At 51.2% G+C, this 6,699-nt stretch overlaps 1 long non-coding RNA gene across 1 annotated transcript; it reads left to right on the forward strand.

Moving 5' to 3' along the window:
- The first annotated feature begins 3,627 nt into the window (after positions 1-3,627).
- Gm31180 lies at positions 3,628-4,188 on the forward strand. The gene is made up of 3 exons (XR_391002.3): positions 3,628-3,690; positions 3,812-3,884; positions 3,965-4,188. It is a non-coding gene; the product is annotated as a predicted gene, 31180 (long non-coding RNA).
- Positions 4,189-6,699: the final 2,511 nt, after the last annotated feature.

Here is a 6,699-nt window from a genome sequence, read left to right on the forward strand (position 1 = left end):
AAAGACAACTTTGGGCTCCTTTGGCCTGGAGAAGGGTGGGGAGGCCCTGCTATCTCCCTCTGAGGCTGTACCTGGGTTCTAAAAAGCCATCTCTGCTAAGGTTTTCCTCCACTCTGAGTATTCAGAAGAGGGGGGCATTCAGTTCCCCAGGCCCGCCTTACCCCCTCTAAGTTCAGCCACCGAAGGAAGTCTCTGACCTTGTGGTGGTTGTTCCTCACCTGGACAGCAGCCAAAAGGACTCCTTTACCCAGGGGAGTGGAGCAGCAGCTGGTTAGCTACAGGAACCTGGAATGACTTTCGTGTTGGTTAGCAGCAGCCCGAGCACAGCAAGAATAGTGTAGAAGTAGGCACTGAGGAGATGGGGTCCTGGGGAGAGTCGGGTGGACCTCAAGCAAGCAGATGGGGGTGCTAATCCTCAGTAACTAAATATGTCCTGGACCGAGGGTGCAGCCCGAATGGCTGGAAGGTTAGAGCTGGGCTGGCCCTGCCTGCTGGCAGCTGGGACAATGAGGTGGTATCTGGACCTCTCAGAGGAACCTGTGGGATGCTCGCTCCAGAGCCTTCTGATGAGTGCAAATGAGCTGAGATGCTGAACACCCGCGTCTGCCGCTCTTCACACCTCCCCTCTACCCTGTGAGACCACAGAAGGAAGTGGTTCACACACTCCCCAGGAGTGGGTCCAAACTATGAGCTTTCCTGGGAGAAAATAGATTCAGAATGGAGCCTGACCTGTACCGGCCTTTCGCATCCCAAAGTGGGTCCTGTGGGAACAGCCGGTCCTGAAAGGAGCAAGAAGAGAGAAATGGGGAGACCCTGGGGTCACAGTCCCAAACACATCACCTGTGTCATTTTCTGGTTGCCCCTACCTAACTTGAACTGAGTTGAAGTTCAGCCTACAGCCTGGCCCAAGAGTATGCTTAGGGTGTTATAATTTCAAAGCCCCAACTTTGGCCTCAATGAAGTAGGTCACATGGCTGCTTTAAAATTGAGAAGAGCCAGGCCATTGTCCCATGAGGGACGCCAGGCAGGAACCTAGGAATCCATGTGGCTGCCCTGGGAAATGAGGGAACTGTTCTCACACCAGGTGGGGTCAGGAAGCCCTGCAGGGAACAGCGTGGGGAAGCTGTGTTGAAACATCTTAGCTGACAAGCATTTCTGAAAGCAAGGGCTTCTCATTTCTGTGAGTCCTGTTTGTATCACCGTTGAAAATTTTCTAATGCATTCGTCTCTCCCGCTGACTGTCAGCATCTCTGTCAGAGCCGGAAGCAAGAAGTTTGCTGGGGACTGGCTCTCTTGCTCATTTAAGTTCTGAGGAAAGTCCCTACACCACAGTTTACAGAGGAGAGCTCAATGTGCTGACATCTTCTTGGGCCACTGCTGGTCACGTGGCACACTGATACTTGGCTGAAAATTGTGACTCTTTGAACAAAATAGCTGCAGTCTTTGTCAGATCACCTGAGACAGCTTGCAAGTGTCTGTTACAATTGGGCCTGTGAAAGGCTGATATCCCCTCACAGAGGGAAGTGTTGGGGAAGCTCACGGGACCCTCCACTAAGATTCAAGTCTCTCTTTGCAGCCATTTACATGAAATTCTGTCCTAACTGCATCTGGTCTTGGGTCTCAGGAGGTGCTAAAGGACATAGGCTGGGAAGCTTAACTGAGAGAGGTTCCAGCTATGTAGCCATTGGCAAGCATCATCCATGCTGGGTGAAGTCACGGTGTGGCTGCTTTGGGGTCACCCACCTTCCTGCCTGTAAGCTGTCATCCCATCTCTGTAAGGAAAACCAAGAAACTCATTGGTTCCCAGGTTGAGCTCTGGTATAAATGGCACCTGAGTTTGTCACATCTCCACATCCAGTTATATATTGACTTCTAAGGGACCTTAAAAGCCACAACCCCTGAAGAAACCTCTCCTTAATTTTGTACAATATATTCTGATTACATTCACCCCTTCTCTCATCTCATCCCAGATCCACCTCTCTCTACCCAATTTCATCTCATTCCTTAAAATTCCCATCAAGTCTAGTACATGTTGCCGATATATTCTTCGATGTGTACTCTTCCACTAGAGTGTGGTTGACCTATCCTACCAGGCGTTATACTCTTAAAGAAAAAGAAAAAGGGCTCTCAGTCTCTCCCTCTCCTGGTTGCTATCAATTGCTAATAGCTCCTCAGCTAGGCACGAGACGTCATGATGCTCTCCCCTCTCCGTGCTGGGATGTGTTCTGGCTTCATGGGTCCTGAGCATGCTGCCATAGAGCTGTGAGTTCATATGGGCATCCACCCTGCAGCATCTGGAAGATACAGCTTCTTTGTTGTCATCCACCACCCCTGGCTCTTATCACATCCCTCCTTCCACAATAATCCCCGAGCCTTGAGAGATCGGTGTGCTGTAGATGTCCCATTTGGGGCTGAGCACACTGTGGCCCCATGCTCACTGCACTTTGGGTGGTTACAGGTCTCTGTGCTGATGACCATCTCCTGCAAATAAAAGCTTCTCTGATGAAGGCTGAGAGACGCATTGATCCTCTGTCAGATGTAGCGTGTCCCCTCTGTAAACTCACGTCTGAATTGCTTTGCCTGAATCAACACACTGCCCGAGACATAAGCTTCCAGCTGGAACAAATCTATTAAGAAAGAAACATGCTCCCCTGAGTATCCACAGCCACTTCCTCCAGATCTGAGCCCCAGTGTGGAGTCACTGAGGACAAGCAAGAGAAGTGAATGGACCTGTGTCCAAAGCTCTTGTGTCTTGGGTCTGGTAAGGTGACACACCAGACAGGCCCGTGCACTTGACAGGTGCCATGCAGCCCCGGGCAGAGTTCTAAGGTGCTTCATGAGTGTTGCAGACACAGTTTCTGGGGTCCAGGGGCAGTGTCCAGGATAAGAGGAGGAGCATGGTCTTGCTGTGTTTTTTTTTAAAGATAAGAAAGGAAGGAATATGTTTGGTGGAGGCAGTGTATGGTGTAGGGGAAGGGGGTGACTCTGCAGGCCTATGCTGAGGCATCACTTCTCCCTGAGAGGCCAGCCACATGACATAGAATAGAATTTATTCAGGGCATGGGGAGGAGGGTTGAGAGAAAGGCACAGAGAGAGAGAGAGAGAGAGAGAGAGAGAGAGAGAGAAGAAGAAGAAGAAGAAGAAGAAGAAGAAGAAGAAGAAGAAGAAGAAGAAGAAGAAGAAGAAGAAGAAGAAGAAGAAGAAGAAGAAGAGGAAAAAGAAGAAGGAGGAGAAGGAGGAAGAGGAAGAGGAGGGGGAGGAGGGGGAGGAAAGGCTGTCCATGAGCAGGGGAGAGAGAGAGAGAGGCCGGGGAATAGGGAGAGAGGGGGAAGAGGGTAAGGAACAGGAGCAAGTGAAGAGGAGAGAGCAGGAGCAAGAGAGAGAGAGGAGGGGGCAAGCAGACCCTTTTATAGTGAGTCGGGCACACCTGGCTGTTGCCAGGTACCTGTGGGGTGGAGCCCAGACAAAATGCCAACAAGTTTAAATATTCATGACGTGTAAATGGAATGAAATAGCCTATCACCTGTACTCCCTCCCCATGGCTCGTCAATGCACCAAGCCTCCTCTGTGTGGATTTGTCTTTGCCAGTGGTGGAAGGCATTTATTTGCAGCTGTCACTCTGGACCTGGCAAGGCCAGCGGCAGAGCCATCTTTGGACTTCCCTGATTGCCTTTGGGAAGGGAGGCAAAGGTTCGCTGACAGTTCTTTTGTGTCCTTCCGAGGGTCCTTGAAGCAGCAGCAGCCCTTAGAGGTTGGGTAGCTTTTTCCTCTCCCGCCATCTGATGCACATTTTTCTTTATCACAAATGAAGACTAGAACGTTGCAGAAGCAGGAGACTCCTTGGGCTGTGTGACCTTCCTTGTCTCACAGGATGGGTTATGAAGGTAAGGAAACACAGTTGGGGGTTGGGGGGGGACTGCTCCTGGAGGGGCAGGGCTGGCTTAACAGCCTGTGACCTTTGCAGCCCATCCCTGGAATGTGCTTCCATGCTGGGAGCCTCAGTCCTGCTCTTGGCTCAGAGATCAGCTACTGCCTACTTGAAAGCCGTCCAATAGTGGCCAGTCCTGGTAGCTTTGTCCACAGAAGCCAAGGAGAGTCACCTGGTAAGAGAGAACCTCAACCTGAGAATCAGCAAGACTGGCTTGTTGGCATGTCTCTGAGATTTTTACTAAATTACTAATCGATGGAGAACAGCCGGGCAGTGTGGCCTGGGACGTGTCGCAGAGCAAACCAGAACAAGCAAGACAGCAAGCATCACCCCTCCACCATCTCTGCTTCAGTCCTTGCCTTAGCTTCTATCCATTTTGGTATAGCCTGTGAGCTGAAATAAACACATTCCTGACCAAGTTGCTTTTTTGGTGATGGCGTTTATCATAGCGACAGAGAACACAGTAGGGCAGGTGGCTGTGACAGGTACCATGAACAGAGCAGCTTAAGAAACAGGAAACGCTCACTCCCATTCTGGAGGCTGCAAGGCCAAGGCTAAGTGCTGCAGGCCCTCAGTCTCTTGAGAATTATTCTTCACCATTGACCCCCTGCTGCAGCTTCATGGATGGGAGAAGACATCCTTGGGCCTCTTTGATAGGGAGACCAATGTCAGCATGCCTCAGAGGTCCCAGTGCTGGTGTCACAGGTCTGTCATGCTACCCTCTGCCTTTTCTCCTCACATAGGTACTAGCTGTCTGAACTCTGGTCATTGTTTGTGTGCAGCAAGAACCTAGCTCGCCAACCCCATTCATGGACCTTGTCGTCCAGACCCAATCACTTCCCTATGGCCCCGTCTCCGAGGCCCTCACACTGGAGGACAGTCTCTCAGCACAGGGCTTTGGGAGCAGCATCTCCACAGCAGCCCTGCAAGGTGGGGTGCTGGGTTCAAATGAAGGGGTCTGGATCGCACCCACGTTTAGGAGACACATTCCTATGCTTCGGAAGGAAGCAGATGGCCGACTCTTGTGGACCAGGGTTGGGCTGCCCTTCAGGGGGAAGCCCTCAGGGGTGAAAGGGGGGACAAGGGGTGAGAGAGAAGATGCGGTCTCTGCCAAACAAGCCTGAGCATCTGGTGACTACTGTCTCCACACCCCTGAAGCTGTGGAAAATAAACACTGGGACTTTTCACTCCTGCAAGAATGGGTTGTAGATGCCTAAAATAAACAGTGAAGTCATTAGCACATAGGCAAACCTGTGGGGAGCGGTGTTAGGAGGCTGGGGCTCAGGGAAGGACTGGGTGCTCAGAGGGGGGGACTGACAAATTAGAGGGGAGGATTGGGGTCTCAGAGGAGAGAATTAAGGGCTCAGAGGGGAGGACTGGAGACTCAGAGGGGAGGACTGGGTCTCAGAGGGGAGGACTGGTGCTCAGAGGGAGGACTGGCTCCTCCTAAGACAGCATAGCTTTTCCAGTACATCCTTTCACACTGACATAATAGCTCTGAGCTTAAGGACAGTCACATTTTACATTCCCTGTCTGCCCTCCCGAGCCCTTCAGAGCTGACCTTTGAAACCCAGGGCCTGATCAGAGACGTTGGTTGCACCTAGCAGAGTGTCGCTTCTGCATAATGTAAGCATTGAGCTGACTTGCCTCAGACTTTATTTAATTTCTCTTCCTGACTGGGGCTTGGCAACACGCTATAAGATTGCCCTGTGGAACTGAGTGTCTCCCCACACAGACACATGTTCACATACAGTCACTGAGTCCTTGGTGTGCCTGGAGTGACTGCCACCTGGCTGTCAGGACACTCCACCTCCCCCATGAGAAGCCCTCTTACTAAGATTTTTGGAAGGAAGGGTGTCCTGTGAGCAGGCCATTTCCTCCTGAGACCTCTCTGTGGCTTGTGATTAGCTTCTCCTTATCACGTTGATTTTTTCCGGGGGCCTCTATTCTAATCTTCTTTGTTATTTTGTCCCTGGGATTTGAACCAGAGCCCTGCCAGGGTGCTAAGCAGGGGCTCTGTTCCTGAGTCACACTGCTCAGCTCAGTCTCCCTGTTTCTGAAGACCCCAGGTAGTTTGGTTTTAATGCTGTGATGTTCAGTCCACCATGATATAGTTATTTGTCTCACTGTCCTCACAAAACATGGGACAAAAGCAACCTAAGGAAGGAATGGGTCATTTCAAAGGCAGTTCAAGATTGCAGCCCATCCTGGTGAGGAAGTCAGGCAGCTGAAGTGTCAGCTGGTCATTTGGGAAGCAGAGGGGGAAGGAACTCTGCACCCACAGTTGGGGAGTAGAGGGGGAAGGAGGCCGGCGGTCAACTGGCTCCCTCCTTTCTATTCAGTCTGGGATCCCAGCCAATGGCATGGTGCCGGCTATATTCTAGGTAGATATTCTCACCTTAATCAACCCGATCAAGAAATTCCTTCACAGATGTGCCCAGGGGTTGGTTTCTATGGTGATTTAAACCTGATGGGTTGACAATTGAGATTACCCATCATGCCAAGTGACAGCTCCAAAGATTCCTTCTCCAAATGTGACCCCATTGTGAGGGGTGGGAGTGTAGACTCCACATGCGCGTCTGTGAAACACAACTCTGATGGCCACCTGCAGATTCTCCAAGAAGGATCAGCTCTGATGGCCATCTGCAGAGGACCAGCCTCAGTCCATGATGGGTGTAACTCACAACAGTGACAAGGACAACCAAGCCGTGTTCTGAGCCTTGTCCTGAAGCACATGCTCACAGGCACACCATGTGGAGACCTCACACTGT

The sequence above is a fragment of the Mus musculus genome, chromosome 4 (genome assembly GCF_000001635.26).
Source record: "Mus musculus strain C57BL/6J chromosome 4, GRCm38.p6 C57BL/6J".
Lineage (NCBI taxonomy): Eukaryota > Metazoa > Chordata > Mammalia > Rodentia > Muridae > Mus > Mus musculus.